The 21068-nt window shown below is 48.0% G+C and overlaps 1 protein-coding gene across 1 annotated transcript in view; it reads right to left on the bottom strand.

The window, feature by feature from the left end:
- Window positions 1-21068, bottom strand: part of RNF157 (ring finger protein 157) — a 101716-nt gene that overhangs the window by 79382 nt on the left and 1266 nt on the right. The window lies entirely within an intron of this gene.

The following is a 21068-nucleotide window of genomic DNA, read 5'->3' as shown; positions in this document are numbered from 1 at the left end:
CCCCCACTCTGTGCAGCAGCCCCTGGGGCCGTAACCCTGCCTGTTCCTCTCCTCCTGCAAGGCCTGCGGGGTTCTCCGGACAAGTCTCTGAGGCGGGTGTGACCCACCCCACTGGCCGTGACACCAAAGGGGCACAGCTTTGGGGCGAGCTCACTAGTCAGAGCACAGGGAGGGGCTGGGCTCTTTCCCTTGGGGAACTCCCTCTAAGTGGGCCTAGTGGGGCTTTTTTCACACTGAACCAGACCCTGGGCCCCAGCCCGGCCACTTGTACCGCATGCATGGACTGCACAGGGCTCAGGGCAGGATCAGGCCCCAGCACCCTGGTGACTATACTGTAAAACCTGGGCTCAGGCCCCAGGGCCACAAAGGTACCTCAGCACTTAAGTCTGGGCTCGAGGGACCCAAGCCTCAGTTTCGGCCCCTCTGCCAGCCCTGCAACTCCCACCCACCCTAAACGCTCCCATTTCCTGCATGATCAGAGCAAAAGTTCTTCCACGCGGGTGTTTCTGCCTCTGTAGTCATCCAGCCAGATGTCCCCACCTCTCCCCAGAGCGAATCAAACCCCAGGAGAACCTCGACAGACAAATGCCTAAATTGCATGTGTGGTCCAATCTGAAGGACATGCTCAGAGGATCAGGGCCCATTCACAGTCCTGCTGGAGGAGAAGCTGCTGCCACCAGGGTGTACCTTTCAGGAGGCAGAGCCTCTTTAAGCTGTTCCACAATGGAGCAGGGGGTCCGGACCTCTGGTTCTCCCACCTCCCATGTGGGTTAAGGTCAGAAACAGCAGCACCATCATCTCCTCTCTTTGCTTACACCAGGGGTCTGCAACCAAAATAGCGAGAGGAGCCGTTTTTTCAAATTCAGTTGCAAAATCAATTCTTCAGGAGCCACAGGGCACGTGAATACGAGACGGCCCTTAATAAATAAGGTCAAACTGGACTTTGTGTTATCCCTGTTTTAAGAACCGTGCACACACACAATAATTTGAACCAGTTAGAAAGTTTGTTACTTTCACGCCTGGACTGGACAGCAAGTGAGGAGAAGGAAAATGCTGCGCCTGGGGATAGGCTCTGAACCAGAAAGCAGGAATATTCGCATCAACCCTCCGCGGCCCTCCCTTTCCCAGGCTCTGCCCCCAAACCTCCCCCCCATCTCCAGGCTTTACCCAGTTCAGCCCCCAAATCTGCCCCCCATCCCCAAGCTTCACCCCCATCCTGCAAACCCATCCTCGCATCCCCAGGATTAACCCTTCTCAGCCCCAAACCTGGCCCCTGGGACTAACCCTTCTGTCGTGCTGGCTGGGGAGCCTACGCCGAGTGGCCACATGTCCCCAGCAGGAGGAAGGCTGACGGAGGTGTTCCGCTGACAGGGGTGAGCCAAGCCACACCCACCGGAGGGGTGTGGCCACTTGGGAGGCGGGGCGAGTGAGGGGCTCTCTGCGGCTCCCTGCCCTGCTGCCACTGAAATAATGGAACTAAATTCAGTGGGTTTAATGGCTGATTTCCTCCTGCCATCCAATTAAATTTGGTTCTACTGTTTCAGCGGCAACAGGGCTGGGAGCGGCAGAGGAGTCAGCAGCAGCAGCTGTTGGAGCTGCAAATGACTCCTTAGAGAGCCAAGCGCAGCTCCGGAGCCGCAGGTTGCCAACCCGTGTTAGACTCTAAGCTGTCTGATTCCAGATGGCTGGTTCTCATGTGTGGATTGCTAGCAGGGATAGGCATCTCCTTGCAGGCTGGATTAAGCACCTAACTCCAAGAATGGCCAGGCTTAGCACGTACCAGTCTCATGGGGGATCACCCTTGGGGAACTTAGGTCATGCCTCGCCTAGCTGCTGGCTCTTGTGGATCCCATTCTAAGGCCCTTTTCACTTCCCACTCATTGCATGCGGCACCGAGACACCTAACTCTGCGTTGGATCGCAGTGGTTCCCATGCCTAAAAGCGTGGCACCATGAAGCTTAGTGCTGTGATGCCAAAGTCCCTGCAAGGATCCCTCCCAGAGGCAATGGCTGTTATGTGTGGACGTGGTCAAGTAGTGGCATTTCCCCACCTACCTCTTTGTTTTGCATTGTATTGTGAAGTGGCTGCTGCAACAAAAACCTGCCGAGCTGGAATTCACATGCAAATTTCACACCCTGAAACATGGTTTAGAATAAATAGAACCATGGAATGGTTCTCACAGTACAAGAGGTGATTTCTCCTTCAAGTACGCTCACCTTTTCATCACTCAATGAATTGTTTTGTTAGTCTTTAAAGTGCCACCTGACTGCCGGTTTCTTTTCATCACTGGTGGAGATAAGCCACATCCACGCTGACTTAATTAGCGCTGATGTGACACTGCCACCTCCATCCCTGCCTTTTTTCTTTCAGCATCTGAGGAAGTGAGTGGTAGCTGGCCAAAGTTTATATTTGTTAGTCCTTAAAGAGCCATCAGACTCCTTGTGGTTTTTCCAGACAAAGACCAACACGGCTGCTCTTCTGAAAGGTGCGTGTCCTTCGTATTCTGTGTGCTGCAGCTGCAAAGAACTTTGGGGGAAAAACATGTTATATAAATTGAAGATTTTACTAGATGGCTTCAGATAGCTACTTAATGGTTCATGCAGCTCCCATTCACGCTCCTCCTCCAGCTACCTGAACGAAAAAGCAGTCATGTAGCACTTTAAAGACTAACACAATAATTTATGAGGTGATGAGCTTTCGTGGGACCGACCCATTTTTTTCAATCATAGCCAGACCAGAACAGACTCAATACCTGGTACGGGCAGGATCTGAAGAAGTGGGTCTGTCCCACAGAAGCTCATCACCTCATAAATTATTTTGTTAGTTTTTAAAGTGCTACCTGATTGCTCTTTCGTTTCCATAGAATACAGGCTAACATGGCTACCGCTCTGTCACTGTTCAAGCTAACTGAGTATCAGCTTCAGAATAAGATGCCCTGGCGATATGATGCCGCTTTTGAAATATCATTGTTTTGACTTATTTTCACACGCAAAGGTTGGAGAGCAGAAACGGTTAAAAGTGCTAGAAGTAAATTAATCCTGCAAAGCAAATTAACGGAGGAATTAATTTACTGTAAACCGATCTCACAGTTGCTGCACATACTAAAATGTGTGTGAAATCAGATAAATGACCACATTGCCCTAAGATGTATATTCTGTGATGAATGAAACTGCTGGTGGTTTGTCTCTTCTCCGTGGTTTCTACATTTCTTTCGTTTAACTTCCTGTTTCTCTGAAAGATCAAGAAATTAGTGCAAACGAAAAAAAGCGCTAAATGTGCTAGATGAGCTGCACTTCAAACAGTTGCTTTTGATTCTCTTTTAAAGAACACTGGCCACGTTGCCAACCGCAAAATCATGGGCGGTGGGTGGAAGCCCAGCGAGGGAAGGTAGGTCCCAATTCCACCCATTCGGCTCGAGGCCCTGCCCTGTCTGCCACATCCCTGCCTCCTCTGGGACCAAGCCCAGCCCCCCACCACAGGCTACTACTCACAGCCCATGAACCCTTAGCTCCCCATCCCAGAGGATGCAATGGTCCTACCCTTCCTAGGTAGCCTTAGGGTCTGGTGGCCCCAGCCTGCCCCAAGCAGCAGGAGAGCCCCAACACCAGCCCTCCCCAGGCAGCCAGACAGCCACAGCCCCCAGCCCGGGCCTGGCTGCACCTGTACAGCTTCAGCCCTAGTCCTACCCCTCCCTGGACAGCCACAGCCCCAGCCCTCCCCAGGCAATTGGGTTGCCGCGCTACAGCCCGTAGGCCCAGCCCACCCACAGCAGCTACCCCAGCCTCCAGCCCCTACCTTCCTGAGGCAGCTGGACCGCAGCACCCTGGCCCTTTCCCAGGCAGATGGCCTGCAGCGCCACAGACCCCACTCATGCCTGGTGGCCAGGGACTGCAGGCAATTTTGGGAAGGCAATGCTTTCCTTTGCCGACATTATCCACTGCTCATGCACAAAATCACGAGTCACCCTCATAAATACGGAGATGCTACAATAGCAACTGAGAGAGGACTTCTGCTTGCCTTCTGGTTCTTGAAACTTCGGGGTACATCCCTGCCTCATTTTGCAAGCTCTTTTTCTGAAGCTTTGGGGTTTACATGCTTACCCTTTTTAACTTCTTCTTTTAATGGAACCGGAGGGGCCTCCTATATTCACAGGACTGGAGGAACTGGGGCTCTAAGAAAAACTCCCAAAAATGAGACTAACAATCACATTCAAGACCCACCACGTGAATCCAATCCCTGAAACTCCAGTTGCTGCAGAGACAAGATGCATGTGAGGACCAGAAACAGCCATGAGTGTTTTGGTTCCCTACAGATTACAGGACTGGCCCTTGGGGCACTTTATTTTAAATTGTTTTATTTCCCCACAATTTCTCCCCTCCACCTCTCTCCCTGTTCCCTACTCTGTGGCATCTCGGTTTGCCCTTAATACTGCCAAAGGTCTGGATAAGCAGACCTCCCCTGCGCTAGCATGGAGTCCCTGTGATTTCAATGGGGAAATCTGCCGGCCCAGAACTCACAGCACAATTTAGCGCTTACGTCTTCCTTTCCAGCAAACCCCCTTCATTCATTCCACACCAGTTGAGTGCCAATATTAATTTTCCACAGGGTAGTTGCCCTTTCATTTGACCCTCCTACACAAACTATAAGAGATGCAGGATGGTATGAAGGTCATTGAATATACACGCAGGCTTATGTGGTGTTCGGTGGTTCCGATGGATAAAACTGCAACTGGTGTTTGCAGAGCATTTATTCTGGCTGGATAACCGTACTCAGACAGTAGTTATTAATGGTTCTCAATCCTGCTGAAAAAGTATAACAAGTGGTGTTCTGCAGTGGTCTGCTTTAGGACCTGTTCTGTTCAATGTCTTCATCAACGATTTAGATGTTGGCATAGAAAGTACACTTATTAAGTTTGCAGATGATACCAAGCTGGGAGGGGTTGCAACTGCTTTGGAGGATAGGGTCATAATTCAAAATGATCTGGATAAATTGGAGAAATGGTCTGAGGTAAACAGGATGAAGTTTAATAAGGATAAATACAAAGTGCTCCACTTGGGAAGGAACAATCAGTTTCACACATACACAATGGGGAGAAACTGTCTAGGAATGACTACAGCAGAAAGGGATCTAGGGGTTATAGTGGACCACAAGCTAAATACGAGTCAACAGTGTGATGCTGTTGCAAAAAAAGCAAATATGATTGTGGGATGCATTAACAGGTGTGTTGTGAACAAGACATGAGAAGTCATTCTCTCGCTCTACTCTGCGCTGGTTAGGCCTCAGCTGGGGTATTGAGTCCAGTTCTGGGCACAGCAGTTCAAGAAAGATGTGGAGAAATTAGAGAGGGTCCAGAAAAGAGCAACAAGAATGATTAAAGGTCTAGAGAATGTGACCTGTGAAGAAAGGCTGAAAGAATTGGGCTTGTTTAGTTTGGGAAAGAGAAGATTGAGGGGAGACATGATAGCGGTTTTCAGGCATCTAAAAGGGTGTCATAAGGAGGAGGGAGAAAACTTGTTCTTCTTGGCCTCTGAGGATAGAACAAGAAGCAATGAACTTAAACTGCAGCAAGGGAGGTTTAGGTTGGACATTAGGAAAACGTTCCTAACTGTCAGGTTGGTCAAACACTGGAATAAATTGCCAAGCGAGGCTGTGGAATCTTAATTGCTGGAGATAGTTAAGAACAGGTGAGATAAATGTCTATCAGCGATGGTTTAGACAGTCTTGGTCCTGCCATGAGACTGAGGGACTGGACTCGATGGTCTCTCAAGGTCCCTTCCAGTCCTAGTGTTCTATAATCCTATGCCAAGTAATTGCATTTACATACAGGATGTGTGGCACACATTTCCAACACGAATGCCCATATCTGCATGCCTAAAAGCTCATCCTTTGATCTGCGTGCAAACGGAAGACTGTCCTGTGAAAACTCTCCGAGGGGTACCTCTGTTCCTCTGTAACTTCAAAAATAACAGGCAGTCCCGTAGCACCTTAGAGACCGAGAAACGTCTGAGGTCATGAGCTTTCCCGGCTAGGATCCACTTCCTCGTGTGAACGCTTGCAGAAAAAGGAGCCAGCACAGATGGATCAAAGCACAAGTCAGATTTCACATGGATGTTTGAATTCTTTGCAGCCATTCACCCAGCTCCAGTCCTGATGCTGAGCACCCACCAAGCAACTATAAACAGGCAACCGAGATTAGGTTTGAGCAAATTACATGGGAAAGGCAAATGTTAAACATAATCAGATTTTGCGTCTGTTTATTCCAAAAAAACAAACAAACAAAAACAAAAAAATCAACAAAAACCTTCATAGATTTTAGGAAATAAAAGCAAAACCAAGAATGCCAAATGACATGATGCTGGCAATTGCCATTGTCATTCCCTGTCACTGAGCACGTGGGCGGCCACCCAGTAGAGATTCAAGCGCCGCCCATCTGATTAACCCAACACTCAGAGCACCTGCAGGCGCCAGCGAGTGTTTTTAATGGTGTGCATCTGACCGTGTCTTGATGCGCAAAAATTTTATTCCACACATTGATGGAAAAACATAGAGCGAACATTGATTGACAGCACGACCGAAAGCAACGGTGAAGTGTGACTTGATAAGTTACGATTTTCCTTGCTATGTACCACACCTTTAGGGCTGATCGTAGCCCGCTGTTTGCAAAGGCCCCTGGTATTTTGTGAAGCTAAACTACCACCCTCTGTTATGGAGCCAGATACACACAAACAGCATTGTCTAACCAGAACTGTGCTCACCTCTTTCAGTCTAGAAACATGGCTGGGTGGCTGGGGTGGAAAACACAACAGGAGTTACAGTTTTGCTACATAGGGCCCGAACCCCCAAGCCACAAATATGGAAGTGTGACACAATTCGTTCCACACGGGCAGATCCCAGCTTTCAACGCCCCACAGAAGTCAATGCACTCCAGCTGCACAGAGCACCTTGTGGGAGCAGGGCTAGGGGAAGCTTGGAGGATCGAGCCCATGCTGTCAGGGATGGGCTGAGCCAAAAGTCCCTATCCAGACCCACCTGACTTTTGGGAAGGCGGTCAGATTTCAAACCTGGAGCCACATTTTACAGCTGGGGAGAACTAAGCCTCCTGGATGGGCTCAGCTCTCAGCTTTGGCAGAAACAAATCCCAGAGGTGGAGATGAATTTCAGTTCTGGGATCCGGCTCCATAGTCACTTCTGTGTCAAGAAAACCCAAGGGAAGTACACAAATGGACACAAGGGAGAAAGACCCAGGATCTCTCATTAGACTGAATCCCATTAAGCAGACTGCAGGGTTTTACAGCGGACAATCATTCACAGCTACACTCGCAAAGGGCCATAAACCACCAGCCATTACGCCCAGCCTTGGGATTTTAGGGCGTTGTTGCTGCAGCCTAGTCTGTTCTGGTGCAGCACCGCAGCAGAGGGAGTGTTGTTAAATAACGTTGCTATAGAAGGAGCTAAGGCGTGATCTCTTTTCTCCCCCCTCTTCTTTCAAAGTGTTGCTGGCAGAATTTAATGACCGTATCTCATCAGGCCGAACGCCGACAGCCAAAGCAAAGTCAAGGCAGATAGAGCTGGGCCAGCATCTCCAGCCTCGGGGGGAGAGGGGAGAATGGAAGAAGGACAGGATGTGTTTAGCCTGACTCTGCATCTTTTTTGCAAGACCGGGGGCTGAAGCACTAAGCCTATTCATCTAGCAGCTCAGGAGGCCAGAGTATTCATGAAGGGGGGCAAGAGGGAAGAAAAAAAACCCTGTTACTGCAGCTTGCCAAGAACAGCAATCCTGCTAGCCTGGCGGTACTCTGCATCCAGTCCTCTTGCCCGGCGCTGCTGCTTTAAAATCTGCTCTGAGCTTCACTCGACTGCCCTCACTGCAGAACAGCAGCAGCGAGCGCCAAGTATCAGGCGCTGACATCACCCAGCTCACTAACAATGCTGCTGCCACTCTGCCTTCGCAGAGAGGACACCCGAGAGGGCAGAACAGCAGAGCATCTGGCCTGCCAGGAGTCACTGATGAACGCTGTCGGGAACCGCTGGCCTGTATCACGCCATCAGTGCAGGAGCAGGGTGCTCTATTAATGGCATGACAGGACATCGGCTGCACAACAAAATACTCTTTTTAGCGCCTGCTCGGCTGTCAAAGGTTAGCAATTGCTAAGGATGGCATTTCAAGGGGCAATGCAGACTGTTCTGATAAGACCCAGTCCTGCACCCCTCATCCACACAAAATTCCCCCATTGCATCAATGCCCAGGCAGCACAGAATTAGGGCCTTCCATTTAATTTTAGTATTGTGTCCATTTTACTGATGGGAAAACCAAGAAACAGTGAGACAAAGGGACTTGCCCAAGGTCACACAGCAGCTCAGTGGCAGTGCTGGGGCAAAGTTCAGCTCACGTAATCTAGCGCACTCTGCTTTCTCCTCTGACATCAGCGAGGTTACTCCAAGGGGGAAGGTGGTGACCATTTGGCTCTCTGTACATCTGATGCATGGTTGCTGTCCTCTGCCACCCCTTCCACGGTGCCTGGCATACACTACCTTCAAGACAGCCTTCAGAGCACCCTTCCCTTCGCTGTCTCTGACCTCAGCTCTCTCCGAGAGGAGCAAAAGCTTCCCAGATGGCCTTTTGGCTAACACCATTCAGAATATCGGCCGCACGTCTGACATGTCCTCTGTCAGGAGCCTGCTTGGTGCTCCGGCAAATGGGGACGGGTAGAGTGATCTAGCTCGTTTCCAGCTCTAGCTACTCAGTGGTTCCAACCTTTTCGAGACGGCGACACATTTTGACAATTCAGTAGGACTTTGAGGACCAGGGGGGTTGGGGCGGAGGGGGGGGGCTCTCCCCTGGGGAAAAAAATTATTAATATAGATTGGTTCCCTGCTGGCCTTCCCTCCCTCCCTCCCTGCTCCAACCCCTCGCAGCCTCAAAACACCCCCTCCTACCCACCTCACACAAGTCCCGCTGCTGTCCCCCGCTGCTCCTTCACCGGGCCGCCGCCGCGTGTCTCTCCCCAACCTTCCTGCCCCCTCCCCACACCTGCCGCGCAGGCAGTTCCCTGCCCCGCCACTCCGAAATGGGTTTCCGTTGAATGGGTTTAATGGCTTTTCACCAAGCAGCCAACAGGCAAAGAAACGCAGGAGTCCTTGCTAGGGCCATCCCAAGGGTGGCAGGTGGGCCTGGGGCAACCCCCCCACCTGTGAGCAATGCTGCCATGGGATTACAGTGCCTGGCACTGCAGCAGCTGGGGTCGTCATCCTCCCGCATTCATCACATGGGCAGCGGGAGCTAGAACGGCACTCCCCCCCGCCACCCTCCAGGCCCGCTGCGCCCACCACTCATGGAGCGGAGCAGGCCGCCAAGCTCCTGCAGGCTCCATGGCGAGGGGAGCAGCCCCGGCTGCCTCTGCCGCACCAAGCCCTTGGCCCCAGGTAACTCCCCCATCTGTAGAACAGTTGGGGTGGCTGCCGTGGGGCCCTCAAAAGCCATCCCAGCTCAACCTCTGGACGGGACGGTGCTGGTCCCTGTGCTGAACAGTGAGCAGAGAGAGATCCCTGAGTGGTCTCCCCCTTGCCCACCCGGCCACCTGCCTGGAACGTGGCAGGCAGGGGCAGGGCTCAGTCTGTCCACACATGGCTAGAACACTGACTGCAGCTGGAGGATTGCTGTAAACAGTTCTCTTAACGACCAGCTGGACAAGCATGGAGCCCGTCCATGTTCCCACCCAGCCGGGATACACGCAACACCCACTGCACGCACTAAGAGTTTATAGACTGGGATCAATCTCTCCCACCCCTCCAATCCACGGAAGTTCTGCAGTCTTCTCTCGGCCCATATTTACCCACGCCTCTTCCTTTTGATCACCAGTCCTTCCGGCTTATTGACGGCAGGTGGAAGGTCCTTCTTCCACCACGCGGGCAGGTGCTGTGCGACGGTCTTAATAAATGCCTTGGATTCAGGACAATTTGTTAATCAATCTCTCCCTGCTCAGGCCAAGTTTAAATCCCGAGCACTCCATCCAAGCTGCCGATGGAAACTTTACTCCCTTTTTGATTGAGGTAATATTGCTCTCGCCGCGGACGAGCTGAGATTTTAAGGGATCAATAAACGAGTCAATAATCTGACTGAGATGCTCGGATTCTTTTGGGCGGGAGAGCTACAAAACCCTTCACGGCGGGTGATTTTGCTGGCCTCGCTCATCTGACAATGGAGATGGTGAAAGCAAGTAAATAAGCAACGAGATGAGCCGTGTTGTGAAGGCAGCACCCATCTACAACAAGCAGTGTAGAGGAGCTGGGGAGTCATTTTCTAGGGCAACATAGGACATACGGAGTCTGATGCTGAATGCAGTGAAACCACTGGGACTTCTGCTCCTGTTTAGTGGGAGATTGGCCCATACCGGAGAGTTTAGTTCTGCCTACACAATGTCAGGCAAAATCAGCCTAGCAGTCTGATGCTGTCCAGGTTCGCACTGGAGATGGGTTACATAGAATCATAGAACGCTAGGACTGGAAGGGACCTCGAGCGGCCATCAAGTCCAGCCCCCTGCCCCAATGACAGGACCAAGTACCGTCTAGGCCATCCCTGATAGACATCTGTCTAACCTGTTCTTAAATATCTCCAGCGATGGAGATTCCACAACCTCCCTTGGCAATTTATTCCAGTGTTTGACCACCCTGACAGTTAGGAACTTTTTCCTAATGTCCAACCTAAACCTCCCTTGCTGCAGTTTAGGCCCATTGCTTCTTGTTCTAACCTCAGAGGCCAAGAAAAACAAGTTTTCTCCCTCCTCCTTATGACACCCTTTTAGATGCCTGAAAACTGTTATCATCCCCCCTCAATCTTCTTTTTTCCAAACTCAACAAGCCCAGTTCTTTCAGCCTTTCTTCATGGGTCACGTTCTCTAGATCTTGGATCATTCTTGTTGCTCTTTTCCAGACCCTTTCCAATTTCTCCACATCTTTCTTGAACTGTGGTGCCCAGAACTGGACACAATACTCCAACTGGAGCCTAACGAGCACAGAGTAGAGCGGAAGAATGACTTCTCATGTCTTGTTCACAACACACCTGTAATGCATCCCACAATCATGTTTGTTCTGTGTCCTCATCCAACAAGCCAGATTCCATTTTGCCTCTGCAAGAAAAAACAAAACAAAACAATGTCCCCATTGCTGGGTCTCCTCTCTATCACAGAGAACTCAAAGTGGGCTCAAAACAGCAGTCTAATGAGCTCCTGTTTGAAGATAGATGTTTTTCTGCAGACTCACTTTCTGGGCTGCCGACAGACGTTGCTGCTCAACTAGAACCAGCACCAAAACTCACCGTTTATCCATTTAGACTAGTAGGCTAGTTTATCAAGCCGTTGTCCTGAACATCCTGCTGTATGGCTCGGAGTCATAGGTAACATATCGCCGCTGTATTTGAAAACTCAATCAGTTCCATATGTGCTGTCTGAGGAAGATCACCTGTGTGAATTGGTGAGAGAAAATTCCTAACACAGAGGTTCGTAAGATGTGTGGTGTCGTGACCATGGAAGAAATGCTTATGAACTGACAGTTTCTCTGGATTGGTCGTGTTATGAAGATGGATGATACACAGATACCAAAGATGGTCTTCTATGGCCACCTTGCTCATGGAAAGTGCCCTATTGGTGGTCAGTACAAGCGCTATAAAGACACCTTAAAGGCCATTGTGAAGTCACATGGCCTATCTGCCAAAGATCTGGAAACCCTAGATCAGGACAGACTGTCTTGGTGGCAAACCATTGTACAGGCTCTTAAGCTCTTTGAGAGTCAGCGCATCCAGGCACTACAGGAGAAGCGCAGGACACGAAAAGAACATACAATGCCCTCAGCTGGCGGCTTTTTTGTGACATCTGAAATCGGCTCTGCTGATCAAGGATTGGTTTAATCGCTCACCAACGGCATCCTAGATGATGAGATCCATCGATCGACAGTTCAGTCCAAAAAGAGGAACATTAAGCTGTCCATTGGCTTGTAGAGCTCACTTCTAGTCCTGACTCAGCTAGTGCACTGTGACCTTGGGCAAATCGCATCTGCCGTACGAGAATCCTCAATATTCTCTTGGGAGGACAGGCACATGAACACGAGTGTCCTGGGAGAGTCAAACATGACCAGCATTGAAGCCATGATCATTCATCAACAACTTCGTTGGACTGGGCACACGGTTCAGATGTTCGATCAGCGCCTCCCAAAACAGATTCTTTTTTCCAATTTGGAGGAAGGACCGAGGCCTGTTGGGGGCCAGCGGAAGCGATAGAAGGACGTGCTGAAGGCACACATGAAAAAGCACAGCATCGGTGTCAGCACTTGGGAGAACCTTGCCCAGGACCATTCCCAGGGGAGAACGCTAATCCCGGTGGGGGGGTGGCGCAATCTGAGAGGTCCCACCACTTGCAGACGAGGTAAGGTGGAGAAGAAGAAAAGAGCACCAAAAACTGCCCCTCCAACAGCTACTAGCACCTGCCTCTTCTGCAGCTCCAGAACCTGCTGATCAGCCTTCAACGGACTCACAAATAGGAGGGTGACACAAATACATCCTACTTGTTATCAAGTGACTGCCAAGAGAGTGTCTTCTTCTCTGACCCTTTGAGTGAGACTGCAAGCCTGTCTCTTCCTCCCTGTTTGTACACCGCCTGGCACAAGAAGATCCCAGTCTCAGGGGAGGGCTCTGTGAACTACCAAAACACTAGCAACAAAAATGCTGATAAATAAGATGAATTAAAAAGGAAGCGAAGTGGCCTCTCTAGAAAAGGGTCATCACTTTGCTGCATGACTCTGGGGCCACTCTGAATGTGTGTGAACTACAGAGCTGTTCAAAACCAGCCTCTCCTGCCCCAGTAACTGATGTGTGAATCGTTTGGCTGCACAGGGCTAAAATATTTTCAGCAGTTGTTGCGCGACGCACTCCCCAAAAGAAGGGCTGGGCTGAAAACATCGTTTCAATCCAAACATGGGTGATGGAAGTTCTGTTATGGACAGACAACTACACTGGCTGCATTTCTTAAGGCAGTGAATGGGGTATGTCAAGAGGCCTCAGATATATATTGTCTGCTTAGACGACCTCTTGTTTTGCAAGTAAAACGCAGACTGGTCATAAACAAGATTATAAAAATAGCATTTAAAGTCAGTTAACAGGTAAGAAACAGACACCTCATAAGCCACAGTTAAAGGCGGCTGTGTATATTCTCTGGAAATCGATGCGTGCAGCAAATTGGATTTTCAGCCAGCAGGAAATCTGGTTCTGTTCCGAAGGTTTATTGCGTCCAGTAGGGCTGGAGCTATCAAGGAGCCAGTGGAAAGTCACATCTGCTTTGAATTGGTCACTTGTGTTGCAGGTGTGAGAAGTTTCCTTTTACACACAACTCACTACAGGAAACGTGTTGCAAGATTTTGCTTAAATTGCCTTCGTCTTATTCAAACTGTTTAAAAGCAGCAATGCACCTGAACCAGAACCCCAGGGGGCAATTTTTATAGTCATGGCGTGCACATAGAAAGGATGGATGAAAACACAAAATTCTCTCGCTGGAAGGTTGCAATCTCCCACTGCATTATTTCTTAGAATCAGAACAGCAACACACACGAACCAAAACCAAAGGCAGGCTGCTTCCTCAAACAGGGAGGCATAATTCACCCCACCCCACAGATGGGTTGTTTGCAGAGCAAACTGACTCCTACACCTTCTAGGTCTTTAAGGACTTCTTTGTGGCTCCTGATTGCTATAATTGCAAAGTAAAAAAACAAAAAACAAAAAAACCCACCACTAATTATTTTTGATAAACAGTGAACATCTAAAAGCCCAACAATGAACGACTCATATCTCAATAGCAAACAACATGTGATCTTGAAACTTTGGATAACTCCCCCTCTAATTTGTGCAGTGCATTGTAGGATATGACCCTGTACCTGTGCTTTGATCGTGTTGCTAATAGGGTGTCTTGATTCTGAAAATGAAAAGGAAGGTTTGCAGAAAAGTGAAAATAGACGAGAAGTTAAATTGGCATCATTAAAGTGGGTTTGGGAGTGAAGCTCAGGAAGTCAGTGGTATAAACTCACATGTAAAGTGTGAGGAAACAGAATATGTAAAAAGTTTGTGAATGTCTTGCAGTAAACGTATTGCATTACAAATCATTGTGCGCACGCTGTTCTTAAAATAGGAGTTACAAAAAGTACGGTTTGACGTTATTTATTACAGACCGTCTCGTATTCACATGCATTGCGGCTCTTGAATTATTGAGTTTTTACTGAATTAAAAAAAAATGGCTCTTCTTGCCTGTTCTAGGACTAGGTCATAGGGTTCCCTACACAGCCAGATAGCCTGCATACAGGACCGGGAACTCCCACCTCTCCCTGCCCCACAACCCTTACAGCATTACCTTGCATTTCCAATGCAGTCCTCAGTACTCCACACAAACCGCCTCAAACTCCCAGAAAATTCAGACCCAGACTGCATGAATTGGACAAATCTCTATAAAGGACCTGAACTGGAACCTCCAAGGTCTGAATACCACCAAACTTGAGGCAAGCTCTGGTGCAGATCTGGAATTTCATATTTTAGGTTCATCTCTATTGAAAGATAAATTCATGTTTTTGACAGCAAGTAAAAACAGCAAATATTTGCTGTAGAGAGGAATATAAGCTCTTCTCTGTGATTTCCCACCTTGCCTTTTGTGGTTATGACAGTTGATTCTGCTAGGGCAGAGGAGGCCGGTTTCAATGAAGTTCAACTGTGGTGGACCAACCCTTGGTTTCTGAGTTTGGACTGCTTACACCTGCTGAGCGAATTTATGGTACTTCTGGAAAGAAATCATTGACCATTGTACAGCCATTTGTAATGCATGTAAGGAAGCCCGAGGTCTTTAAAAACAATGAGTCCTGTGGCACCTTAGAGACTAACAGATGCATCTGGTATAAGTTTATGCTCCAAAAAAAGCTGTTAGGCTATAAGGTGCCACAGGACTTCTTGTTTTTGTGGATACAGGCTAACACGGTTACCCCTCTGATAAATGTCTTTAAGTAACGTGTTCTATAGTTGGAGTGGATCACACCTCCCTGCACTAGTTAGAAACTCAAATAAATATGTCCCAGAGACAGGCCAGCTGGATGGAACTGCTGTAAATGTATATGACTTTGAGATACAGTTTAATCCCAGGAAGGCTGACACAGCAGCCAAATCCTTGGCTAGGCAGATAGAAATCAATATACTTAGTGAAGTACAACATGACCAGAAATTCATCCTGTTGCCTTATTTTGAACACCTTTGTTTTAATAACATTTTTGGACACAGTACAAGCTGGGGTATTAACGATAAAAAGAGGAGAAATAGTTTTTCTCCCAGTCGCACCAGTTAACCACCAGGACTGGGTCCCTGATGATTTACTCCTCCTGATTTACACTAGCATGGCTGAGTGGAAAAGCTAGCCAATAATAATGATGAGGGGGGGAAAAAGGATATATTATTCAACTTCTAACCCAGAGTGGCAGACCCTGTATAACCCAGATGCATCAAACCTTCTAGATCGGAGTTTCTTAAACTTTTTGAAACTGCAGAACACCAAACAATAGTATGTTTAATGCAGAACACTTCTGAACATTTTCTTTAAAAAAACTGTTGTCAGTCAAAACAAAACAAAACAACAAAAAAAAAACAAAACCCAACACCAGCATATACAGCAAAACCAAAATGAAGTAATTTAATCAGGTATCATAACAATGAAGATGTTACATTGCATCTGGTTTTAATAACAGAAAATATAGACCACCAGTGTGTTTTTCTAAATGCTCATGGCACACCCGAGAGTTGTTCACAGAACACCAGTGTTGGGCTGAACACAGTTTGAGAAACTCCGTCCTAGGTCACCGCAATGGCCCTTCTGCACAACATTTCGTTTTTAGTTGGGGGAATAGATGTAACCACCAACAACTTCTGGTTTTTATTTTACTGGCCCCATATGTGGAAAGAGGGTAGGTGGAAGGAAAGCTGTGAAACATCTCTGTGCCTCATCAGGATGTAAGCATTCTCAGGCAGGTAGCTGTGTCTGTAGCTTCACAAATACTAAGCAGACCTGTAGCACCTTTGAGACCCACTTCTTCAGATGAAAAAATCCCGGGTTTACCCACGAGAGCTCATGACCTAACAAATGTGTTAGTCCCTTCAGCTACATTTGCACAGCGGCATTACTTTGAAATAAGCTCATCCAGAAGAGATTTTCCAGAATAGCTTATTTCGAAAGTACACGTCCACACAAAAGATGGGCTGCTGCGTAGACACAGCCTAAGCCCAACTATTTCAAAATCGCTCCTATTCCCTGCCTGTGCAGCCTCTATTCCAAAATAGGGGCTATTCCTCATACAAGAGGTTTACCAAATTCGACAGAAGCCATCAGCGATCTCAAAAGTATTTCAAAATAGCGGTTGTGCTGTGTAGACACTCACAAAGTTATTTCGGAATAGCAGCAGTTATACTGAAACAATTGCTGTGTAGACACACGCTAAAGTGCACAGGATTGCTTGTTATACTAAGGCACGGGCAGTACAAGCTAGTGGTCGGAGTGGGATCGGCGTGCAGAACCAGAGGCAAGCCCATGGTCGGAGTCAGGGATTTGGCGGTAGACAGGGCCTTGGACTGGAGCAGCTGCAGGCATGGACTGGAGCAAGGGCCAAACCAGAAGCAGGTCTGGCTCAGCTACAGGCATGGAACACATTACGCAGATACTGTTCTGATGCTGCTACGGGGCTTAACTAGAGACACTTAAGCTACATTTACACTTCAGCTGCTATCCTGGCCCAGCTGCAGCTGCTTCAGTGCAGACACTCACTACGGCAACGGGAAAGGTCTCACACACACTGTCGTGAATCCACCTGCCCGAAAGGCAAGAGTCTTGCTCATGGAAAAATCCTTCCATGGACTTCCTTCCATCCTTCAGCACCACCTTTGCTGGGGGTCAGCTCAACTTGCTGTCATGCTCAGGGGGGTGGATTTTTCACATCCCCGAGTGACATAGCTGGATCGAACTAACTTTAGTGTAGGCTTTCCAGCATGCTGCTGAGCTCGTGGGATTGCTAGGCAACCAAGACCTGAGGCAGCGAGGTTTGTGACAGTGTCAGCGGACTAAACTTCTCGATTGCCCGATGAGCTAATCCATGGGAAGAGATGATAATGGAGTTTGTTACAAATTTGTCCAGGTCTAAACATTAGCTATGTCCCTACTTTTATAGGCTGCGGACCACCACACAAGCATGCAATGGAAAGACTTCTGTGACATTTTTGCATTGGAGCAGAGCGTCACCCACAAAAATCGCCTTGCAGCACAGGGAAGCCTAAAAATCAGGGACCAAATTCTAATCTCAGTGACACGGGTGGAAATCTAGAACTCTCTGACTGCCGGGTGGCGACTCTGGATTCCCGTTTGTGTGACTGAGGTCAGAACCTGGCCCACTAATACTCAACATCAATTGTCTTCTAACAGTTATCGGGGAAATCAGGCCACAATCCACAATTTACCAGAAGAGTTTGGACAACAGTGTTGCTTTCGTGGAAGATTAAAATCTAGTTTTGTTGGCAGGCTCCTGCCCTTAGGGGGAAGGCCTGGCTGATCCCAGAGGAGAATGCTGGTCCTCCTGCTACGGGTATGTCTGCACACTACAGAATTATTCTGCACTTCTTCAGCAAAAAATTCTTCATAACAGTTGGGCGTGAATACTAATAAATTGTGCTGCCTTCGTTAGTTACATCAGCCTCATGGTCTGGTTTCTTTTCCCAGATTGGATGACTAATGCAATCAATCAATGCAGCATGAATTACACTTCAATCACCCTTCTCCAGAGGGGCAGCCCAAATCCTATGCCTTACCCAGGCCTGTTACCTGAAAAGGACATGCGTGGTGTGTAAAGGGTTGCTGCTGGCCTTTACTAATTTGGAAAGTGACCTTTGTCTCCTCACCTTCAACATGAACGGGAGTTAAGTGCTGGCCAGGAGGCTAGAGCCTTAGGGGCTGAACGTATGAGGCATGTTTCTGATCTGAATAAGAGGAGGTATTATATTTTGGAGGGGAGGCGGGGAAGGAGATGAATCATTGTACGAAGAGAACAATCATGCCTATTTGTGCGCAAGACTTTGACCTTCAAGTTGTAGAAGAAAGGGTCACATTTCGAGCCACAGCAAACATTAGCAAAACAGGAAACTCCAGATCATATAGAAACAACATCGAGTGTCAGGCGAGTTCTTTTGGTTTGGCTTTTCATACTTCTGGCGTTACCAGTTTACAGAAAGAAAAAATAGGGCAAGGCCCATTCTGGAAAACTTGGATGAAAATATTGCTCCAAAGTCTCCCACAGCCTGAACAAGACCTGAAATTCCAATGGAATTTACTCATTAGATGACATCATGGTAAAGTCCATACCTAGCAGCCTGTGCATGTATATCATCCTCTTCACAATAATTACAATTGCCATCAACCATTATATTTCAATCTCTGCAGGCGCCTTTCATCTTTAAGCAACTGTTTTCACTGTCTCAGAGGGGTAACTGTGTTAGTCGAGCTTCACAGAAACAAGCAGTCACGTAGCACCTTAAAGACTAACCCTTTCATTTTTCAGCCCAGTACCTAAAATCTTTAAGGTGCTACAGGACTGCTTGTTTTTTGTTTTCACTGTGTCTGTTTGCAAAGTCAAGACAGTTCTTTGGACAACACTTGTTTCTCTGTTTAATTATATGCTTTAAAGCAATTTTAAAAAATAGCAGCAAGTAGGGCGTTCATAACAAGCAACTCTGCCACAATCAATCAATATGTGTGGGGTAGAGGCAGAGACAACTGGGTTAGGTAAGAAGTTTCTGCTTCAAATTTCTCACGGTTTAGTATAGTTAGCCAAATGTTTTTTAAACGCTCAGGAGGCAGGGGAGGAACAAAATACATAAGCCTGGACAGTGACCTTTAAACTCCTCTGTCCTCTCCTCTCTTCCTGGTCCTTGCTGATGTTGACAAAATTTGCACATTTCTGCTCAGAGGCTTCAAGGTTCCTGAGGTGCGATTCCGTAACAGCAAATATAATATCACAAACTGGGTTGCGACAGCCTGGAAAATATTGGGCCTGGAAGCAGACAGAATTGACGTCTGTGTTAATAGCAAGCTCTGTTCATAGACGCAAGGGCCCAGACCATCCAAGGTCTTTAAGTGCTCAATAAGCATGGAACTCATTGGCACTTGGTGGCAGGCAGGGGCTTAGAAATAGAAGAGGGAAGCTGATGATGGGACTGTTTCTTCTTCAGAAATCCATCACCTCATTAGCACCTAATGCCTCAGAGGAGGAAGCAAAGCCTGTCAGTGACCACAGGATCTCTGGGGATCTGCTGGGGCTCTCTGTGGGAGGAGGAGGACCAGGTGCACCAGCCACAATGGGAAGCATGGTGGATCTACCTGGTCATAGGGCTGCTAACTCTACCCTGAGACCTCCCAAATTCAGATCTTGGCAGCTAAAAAGCCTCTGCAGGTCATATTCACTTGACCACAGCAAGCAAGGCTAACTAGGCACTTTGCCACCCAGGGCAGAAAATGTTTCTGGTGCTCCCTGAGCAGCTGAGGGGGAAAACGGGGTGGAGGGTGAGGAGAGTGTTGAGAGTGAGTAGAACAACTCAGTGCACCTCCAGATGTTGGTGGGCAAAGTGACTGCCCTGCTCTAAGGATGGTTCTGGGGGGAAACTCATTCAAGAAGAATAACAAGAGGTCTTGTGGCATTATATAGACTAACAGATAATTTGGAGCATAAGCTTTCGTGGGCAAAGACCTGCTTCGAAGCGGGTCTTTGCCCACGAAAGCTTACGCTCCAAATTATCTGTTAGTCTGCAAGGTGCCACAACATCGCTCATTGTTTTTGTGGGTACAGACTAACGCGACTCCCCTTCTGATTCAAGAAAAAGGAATTGGTCTTCACACAAATTCAGCAAGAGAGCTAATAGAGTGCAGCGGACTGAGCAAGGGGCTGGGAATAGCTAAGCCCTGAGATATTAGCACTCCCAATATGCTGTGTGTGGGCTCAGATTACTTAATCTCTCTATACTTCAGCTCCCAGTCTGCAACACGAGTATGATACTTAACCTGCCCTCATGGATGATGTGAACTTTCATTCATTTATGCTGCCTTAAGATCCCCACTCAGAATTTGGTTTGTCATTGTTTCTAGGAGACTCAACATCATACTGTCTGGTAGGGAAGTACCATTAGCCATTGCAGATAGGTAAACTGAGTCACACTGGCAGTGTCACTTGCTCAAGGTCACACCGTGAGCGTGTAGCAGAGGCTGGCACACAGCCGAGCTTGATGCCACAGGAACCTAGGGCTTGATTGGTTTTGGCAGCTGTGGGCTGAAAAATCAATGGGAATTCCATAATATACATCTGGCAGGATACCAGGACCCAACAGACAGTCCCTGTACCCCTGATTTAACATTGTCCTAGAAGTGGGATTCTCACATGCATCCATCCAAGAGGCTGACTCAGAATCCTTCCCCTACTCTCAACAGTCACTTAGGGTTGAGGTGCAACAGAAGTGCAGACACTGCACATGTTTACCACTCTACTTTTCTGTTGAACAGTAATAGAGAAAAAGCCGTGCTAGTCTATATACTGTCAAAACAAAAAAGCATCCCAATCGCACTTTAAAGACTAACAAAATAATTATTAGGTGATGAGCTTTCGTGGGACAGACCCACTTCTTCAGATCGTGGCCAGACCAGACCAGACTCAATATTTAAGGAACAGAGGCCCCTCTACTCTCTGATTTGCTCACCCTGATAATATTTTTTTCTGATTTGTCAACCTTGATTACTATTTTTGGTTCCCTGTGCCTTAAATATTGAGCCTGTTCTACTTTTCTGTCGTTGGCCAAGTCTCAAAACTGGTCAAAACAAACAAACAAAAGGAAGAAAGAGCCATCCTCAACCCCCCGTGTTAAACACACGGCAAGAATCGGAAGCTGCAAAGCTATTTTCTGTAGTGAGAAGTTTGGTTCTCAGGATCACTATTTCTTTCAAAGGAAATGACTCAGAGCCATTTCTGCCGCT

Source organism: Carettochelys insculpta, chromosome 20, assembly GCF_033958435.1.
Source record: "Carettochelys insculpta isolate YL-2023 chromosome 20, ASM3395843v1, whole genome shotgun sequence".
Taxonomy (NCBI): Eukaryota; Metazoa; Chordata; order Testudines; family Carettochelyidae; genus Carettochelys; species Carettochelys insculpta.
This window is presented reverse-complemented; position numbering and strand designations above follow the sequence as displayed.